The following is a 7,784-nucleotide window of genomic DNA, read 5'->3' on the forward strand; positions in this document are numbered from 1 at the left end:
TGAAATATGAAGTACACTTTATGATTCAATAGCTTGTAGAACTACCTTTAGCAGCAATAACTTGAAGTAATCGTTTTCTGTATGACTTTACCAGTCTCTCACATCGTAGTGGAGGAATTTTGGCTCACTCTTCTTTACAACGTTGCTTCAGTTCATTGAGGTTTGTGGGCATTTCTTTATGCACAGCTCTCGTAAGGTCCCGCCACAGCATTTCAATCGGGTTGAGGTCTGGACTTTGACTGGGCCATTGCAACACCTTGATTCTTTTCTTTTTCAGACATTCTGTTGTAGATTTGCTGGTGTGCTTGGGATCATTGACCCAATTTCGGCCAAGCTTTAGCTGTCGGACAGATGGCCTCACATTTGACTCTAGAATATTTTGGTATACAGAGGAGTTCATGGTCGACTCAATGACTGCAAGGTTCCCAGGTCCTGTGGCTGTAAAACAAGCCCATATCATCACCCCTCCACCACCGTGCTTGACAGTTGGTATGAGCTGTTTGTGCTGATATGCTGTGTTTGGTTTTCACTAAACGTGGCGCTGTGCATTATGGCCAAACATCTGCACTTTGGTCTTGTCTGTCCAAAGGACACTGTTCCAGAAGTCGTGTGGTTTGTTCAGATGCAACTTTGCAAACCTAAGCCGTGCTGCCATGTTCTTTTTAAAGAGAAGAGACTTTCTCCTGGCAACCCTTCCAAACAAACCATACTTGTTCAGTCTTTTTCTAATTGTACTGTCATGAACTTTAACATTTAACATGCTAACTGAGGCCTGTAGAGTCTAAGATGTTACTCTTGTTTTTTTTGCATTTTCTCTGAGCATTGCATGGTCTGACCTTGGGGTGAATTTGCTGGGACGTCCAGTCCTGGGAAGATTGAAAACTGTTTTGAATGTTTTCCACTTTTGAATAATCTTTCTCACTGTAGAATGATGGACTTTAAATTGTTTGGAAATGGCCTTGTAAACCTTCCCAGATTGATGGGCAGCAATAATTGCTTCTCTAAGATCATTGCTGATGTCTTTCCTCCTTGGCATTGTGTTAACACACACCTGAATGCTCCAGACCAGCAAACTGCTAAAACTTCGGCTTTTATAGAGGTGGTCACACTTGCTGATGATAAATTAATCAAGGGCATTTGATTAGCAGCACCTGTCTGCTACTTAACATCTTAATTCCTATGGAAGCAGTAAGGGTGTACTTAGTTTTTCACACATAGCTTCTCCATTTTGGCTTTATTTTTGTTAAATAAATCATGACACTGTGTAATATGTCATGTGTTGTTGTTCATCGGAGGTTGTATTTACCTCATTTTAAGACCTGCTAATGAACAGATGATTGTTATTATGTCCTGAGATGTAAAACCATAGATTTCAAAGAGGGTGTACTTTCTTTTTCACACAACTGTATATGCTCAGCTTCCCTCTGGCACATTGGCTGAGCATAACCTTGTTTATGTACGCTGTGTTCACTGCAGTTCTGCCTCCTGTCTGAGCCTTGCCTGTCATGTCCTGTGTTGCCTGACCTTGTTTGCTCCCAGGGTAACTTCTTATCCACTTTCTCTCCCCGAGACTAAAGCTATGAAGGAGTATATCCATGAAAATTTACAAAGGGGTTTTATTCGTGGATCTTCGTGGGGCCTACAATTTGGTAAGGATTCGCCAAGGCGACGAATGGAAAACGGCATTCAATACCCGTGACAGCCACTATGAATACCTCGTCAGGGCCTTCTGTCTCAAATGAGCTAGTCTGCTTTCTCCCCCTCTGCTCTGCCCACAGATGGTCTGTCCCCAGGCTATCTTGCTACCCATAATACATTGGGACTTCCTTTTCCACCATCACCTCTGGATGAGTGAGTACCCTGCTGTAACTGCTGTAGTGGTAGGATTACCCTTTTCACCTGCCCTTAACTACAAGGCACCCACAGAGAGACACTATCTAAACACCAACATCTCTTCACAAGTGCCTGTCTTTTATGCTATTTTCCCCAAATAAAGTAAAGAAAAGAAACAGAACTTGTTGTGCTTTGAAAAGAGGGCCAAGTTGAAACTATCTGGGCTATATCATCTTACATATGACCCTGGCCTCCAGAATATGTTACGTTGTGTTCACTGCAGTTCTGCCTCCTGTCTGAGCCTTGCCTGTCTTGTCCTGTGTTGCCTGACATTGTTTGCTTTTTGGATTCCGCACTTCTCCGCTCCTGACCTTGGCTTACCCACGACGATCCGCACCTATCCAATCAGGACCTTGACAAAAGTACCTGCAACGATCCGTACCTCTCCAATCCAGACATCGGCAAGTATCACTGACCATCCTGACCTTTCCTACCCCGATCCGGCTACCTCGACCTATCTACACTCCAGACGTGCCCTCGCGGCTGTGGGTTGGCATTTAGCAAATCCCCACCTCGGCCTCGCAGTCACGCCTTGTTTGTGGTGAGCGCATCGTTACAACTATTTAAGTTCCTCCATACTTTGCAACTCTTTCTCTCTTCATAGTGGTCTCATCTACGGATGTTATATGCTTTTTAGTAAAGAGCCGCAGTGCAAATTGAGCTTCTGGATGCGGATTCCCAGATTTCGTCCAAATCATCAATTTAAAGGGAGCGACCAAGTTCCTCTTTCAGCTGGTGCATGTATTTACTTTTGGTGGCGTCAATAACTTGTTTATATAACATATAGATAAGTCTAGATGCTGGTTTCTAAATAAGCTTTCCTAAAATGTTGATGAGGGAACAGAAGTATCTAATTTACATGTACCCAAAGAGTGCCCCATAGGGTGAGTCTCTGGCTCTACGAAAGCCTGCATTCTTTTTAAGGGAAAAGTTTGATCCTGACATATCTGGTTCAAATGCTGAATTACTAAATAAAGGAGCCATACTGGACTTCAGGGACGTCAACTCATAGCAATAGTTTGGAGAATCCCATAAATGTAGGATCATGTTCTATTACAGGATGGTCATGCAGGTATGAGGGACCTGTGCACTTTGAAGAGCCATAATAAAGATCCCTAGGGCTGAATTTATCTGTCCTATGTCAACCCACCTCTTGGAGACGGAATTAAAGTGCCAAGAGGTTAGCTGGCTCAGCTGCGAAATATTATAGTAGGCAGAAAGGCAAGGAAGTAGGAGAACACCCAGCAGCTCAGTGCATTTCATAAGAATTGATCTCTTTACTCTGCGTCTATTCCCACACCATATAAATCAGGCCTGCCCAACTCGTAAAGTGAGAAGAGCCGAACTGCTCCAAGGAAAAAAAATTTGGGCCGCACGGGTTAAATCATCATCATCATCATCCTCATCTCTCCTCCAGCACCTCTCATCATCATCATCCTCATATCTCCCCCAGAACCCCTCACTATCAACCTTTACTATACTCCCCATCTATCTCTCATACCCCCATCTCTCCCCCTCACCCACACAATACCCCCTCCACATCAAACACACAATACCCCCTCCACATCCCCTCAGCCCCCCCCAAGACAGCATCCCCCCCACAAGTCAGCATCCCCTCATGTCTCTCTTCCTTCAATATAACACTCTCTCCCCCTCCCCTAAATCACACCCTCTCCCCCTCCTCTCAATATGACACTCTCCCCCTCCTCTCAATGACACTCTTTCCCCCTCCCCTCAATATGACACTCTCTCCCCCCCTGCAACTCACATCATACCCTCCCCCTGCAACTCACATCACTCTCTCCCCCCCCCTGCACCTCATATCACTTCCCCCCCTGCACCTCACATGTCAGAGCAGCCCCCCCCTCACATGTCAGCAGCCCACCCCCCCTCACATGCCAGCAGCCCCCCCTCACATGCCAGCAGCCCCCCCCCTCACATGCCAGCAGCCCACCCCCTCACATGCCAGCAGCCCACCCCCCCTCACATGCCAGCAGCCCACCCCCCCTCACATGCCAGCAGCCCACCCCCCCTCACATGCCAGCAGCCCACCCCCCTCACATGCCAGCAGCCCACCCCCTCACATGTCAGCACCCCCCCCCTCACGTCAGCAGCCTACCCCCCCACCTCTGCACCAGCCCGTTTTTCACACCCACCCCCCACCAGCCCGTTTTTCACACACACACACACCTCTTTTAGATCAGCACATCCTCTCTCCTCGGTACTAAGCCCCGCCCCCGGCAACCTGCTATTGAAAAAAAAAAATACTCACGGCTGCCACATCTTCCTCATGCTGCTACTGCCCCCCGCGCACCGCAAAACCCAGGGGCGGGGAGGGGTGGAGGAAGGAGGGGGGGTGGACGAAGGGGGGGCTGGTGGTGGAGGGGGGGGTGGAGGGGAGGGATGAATCGCCGCCATTTTTTAAAACTTTTTTTAAAAACTTTTATTTATTATTTATTTAATTAATTAACTGGCGCCCGGCCGGAGTCATCGCGGGCCGCGCAGAGAGGCTAGACGGGCCGTATGTTGTGCAGGCCTGATATAAATGATGAAATGCGAGGCTGAAGATCTTTCAAATCTATGGAATAGCGGAATGGATATTGTGCGAAAAGGGTAGAATATTCTGGGAAGCAATTCATTTTCACAGACCTAATTCTACTAATTCCTAAAAATATTTATTCCACTTCTCAGTGTCTTTTTTGAAGTGAAACTTCCTTAGTGGCACCTCATTCGAACTGGGGTAAAAACGGATTGTGGAGACAGAAATGAAACGGATGTGACGTCAGTGCTGGCAGTTGAGGCCGGGCTGTGTTCTGGCTCAGCCCGACCCCAACACTGACATGATCCCAACCGCTCAAAAAATCAGTATCGCCGGCGTCGCTCCCCCCACACGGCCGCAATTCCCCCCACGTGCATTGCTACTGTACTGTACAGCGGCTCTCCGGGCTCTCTGTCCCAGTCGCGACATATCGCCGCCGGCGCCGCTCCTAACGGCAGCAATTTCCCCCAGGTGGAGATGGGCACAGGCGGCATCCGGGACAGCGGGGACCCGCTGACCGGCTCCTGGGACCAGGCCCGCTCTCTGTCCCAGCCGCGCGCTCTGCCGGGCTGGAGACTCTACCGGGCTGGAGTGGAGACTCAGATAGAGCCCCTCTGTGCATGCGCTGCTGGGCTCACTCGAGTACAGGCAGCAAGGGGAGCTGTTCAGCTACCGCTAAGCTCTGCGCTGCCCGCGCATGCGCAGTAGTCATGGTGACGCTGCCGGACGCCACACATGCGCAGAAGCGGCTGGCAGTGGCGCCGTTCCCCCCACACGCTCCTAACGCCCATTGACAGCGGCGCCATTCCGCCCTCCACTGACGCGGGCGTTTGCGGGCCCCCTGTGTATGCGTGTGTGTGTCAGTCAGTGTGTGCATGTGTGTCAGTGTGTGCATGTGTGTCAGTGTATGTGTCAGTGTGTGTGTGTGTCACTGTGTGTGTCAGTGTGTGTGTGTGTGTGTGTGTGTCAGTCAATGTGTGTATGTGTGTGTCAGTCACTGTGTGTATGTGTGTCAGTCAGTGTGTGTGTATGTGTGTCAGTCAGTGTGTGTGTGTGTGTGTGTGTGTATGTGTGTCAGTCAGTGTGTGCGTGTGTGTGTCAGTCAGAATGTATGTGTGTCAGTGTGTGTGTATGTGTGTCAGTGTGTCAGTGTGTATTTGTGTATGTGTGTCAGTGTGTGTGTCAGTCAGTGTGTGTGTGTCTGTGTGTGTCAGTCAGTGTATGTATGCGTGTCAGTCAGTGTGTGTGCGTGTGTGTGTGTGTGTGTGTATGTGTGTCAGTCAGTGTGTGCATGTGTGTCAGTCAGTGTGTGTGTCAGTCAGTGTGTGTATGTGTGTCAGTCAGTGTGTGTATGTGTGTCAGTCAGTGTGTGTATGTGTGTCAGTCAGTGTGTGTGTGTGTGTGTGTGTGTGTGTCAGTCAGTGTGTGTGTGTGTGTGTGTGTATGTGTTTCAGTCAGTGTGTGTGTATGTGTGTCAGTCAGTGTGTGTGTATGTGTGTCAGTGTGTGTGTATGTGTGTGTCCTGCTGCAGCCAGGGGCAGGGTGTAACATTGCGCACCCCCCCCCCCTTCCGAAATTCTGCGCATACACACACTGACTGACACACACACACACACATAAACACACAGACTGACACACACACACACATAAACACACAGACTGACACACACATACACACACAGACTGACACATACACACACACACACACACACTGACTGACACACATACACACGAGGAATTCACACTTAGTGCAAATAGCTAATACAGGGGATGTGTGCCGAGCACGCGCATTATAAGTCAAAAGTATTTGCGTTTTGTCAATGAAATTGTATTTTGATTTTTAATTAAAACATCACCAATACAAATTGGTATTTGTATTGTATTATACAGTACACACAGCTTTTTTTTTTTTTTTTTTTTTTTTTTTTTTAAAGAGCCATTATTACTTCAGAGTACTTGGCTTCATAGGGAGTACAAAATGAACTGAACAAATGAATGCCCTAGGTAAGGGAGACTATATTTCATCCATTTCAAATGAAAATGTACAGATTCATTGACTGTGGACAGATATAAACACACAATCTCTAACCCCAGAACCCCCCCCCCCCCCCCCCACACACACACACACACTAAGACATGTGAATGTGTTCACAAGTGATATTTTTTAGACAGGGCTGCAACCCTGCCTTTCAACATTATCACCGTGCATACATTGCTTCCATATATTATGTCAAAAGGAGTGCTACTGAGCGTGGACAAATGTATACAACAACAGACAAAAATACCCAATGCTACATCCAATGTGACAAAATACATAGTTAAATACTTCAATGTTAGTATTCTCATTAATAAGGGTCATTTAGTTAAACCCTTTGGCCAAAGCGTTATAAGCCTGCAGCCTTCCCGGCATGACCAGTATATGTAGGTCCTAACACTATCTGTGAAAATTCTCATTTACCTCTGCTGGAGGTAGAATTACCTCAGTGGATCTGTCCTGCACAGGAACATGAAAAAACCCGCTACTTAAAAAATGGGGTGGGGTAAGCTTAAACCCTGGGAGGAGGGGCCACTAACCTCCAAACAACTCATACCAGCTGAAAATTAATAAACACAATCCCAGTAATATCTAACCCCAGTGTGTGTGTGTGTGTGTGTGTGTGTGTGTGTGTGTGTGTGTGTGTGTGTGTGTGTATAGATATAGATAGATATATAGATGTTGTATTATGTATTGTGAGTTCTAAGAGGTCACCAAAATTGGACAAGCCATTTAACAGATTGGGCAGAGATATAAGTGGCTTAGAGACCGTGAGCAGAATATCAGCAGCCCATGGTACTTTGTTGGGATGCCTGAAATGTGGGTGTTGTTTCTGATAAAGGTCGCCAGAGGCACTACAGAGAGGGCAAATCGGAGGGACTTTAAAGGGCATCCTTCTCTAGCGCTATTTTGTATGCTGAGAGGGTCAGATAAAAATTCTGAATTGTGGATCTTGGCCGAGAGCGAATTGTAGAGTCCTGAGAGATCAGAAAAAAACTTAGCAGGAAGTACAAATGCTTTTCAAGTGTTAAACATGTAACCTTAATCGATTCTGTCAAAGTTCTTTTCGGTGTCTTAAGTCAGCACCATGGATAAAATAATCAAGGATTTAGCACTCTTTTTAAAAAAAAAATTTTTTTATTTAGATCCATCACCCTCCTAGTGTTACTTTAGCTTTTCTATCTACCTGATCCAAATGGATCCGCTCTGACAGGAAGCTATTTAGCCTATTGGCCATGACTTCTGCGATAATCTTGAAATTGATATTAATGAGGTAGATGGTCCTATAGCTAGTACAGTTAGTAGAGTCTTTCCTGC

At 46.9% G+C, this 7,784-nt stretch overlaps 1 protein-coding gene across 8 annotated transcripts in view; it reads left to right on the forward strand.

Annotated features, from left to right (window-relative positions):
- CENPP (centromere protein P) overlaps positions 1–7,784 on the forward strand; it is a 246,179-nt gene that overhangs the window by 81,333 nt on the left and 157,062 nt on the right. The window lies entirely within an intron of this gene.

The sequence above is a fragment of the Ascaphus truei genome, chromosome 17 (assembly GCF_040206685.1).
Source record: "Ascaphus truei isolate aAscTru1 chromosome 17, aAscTru1.hap1, whole genome shotgun sequence".
Taxonomy (NCBI): domain Eukaryota; kingdom Metazoa; phylum Chordata; class Amphibia; order Anura; family Ascaphidae; genus Ascaphus; species Ascaphus truei.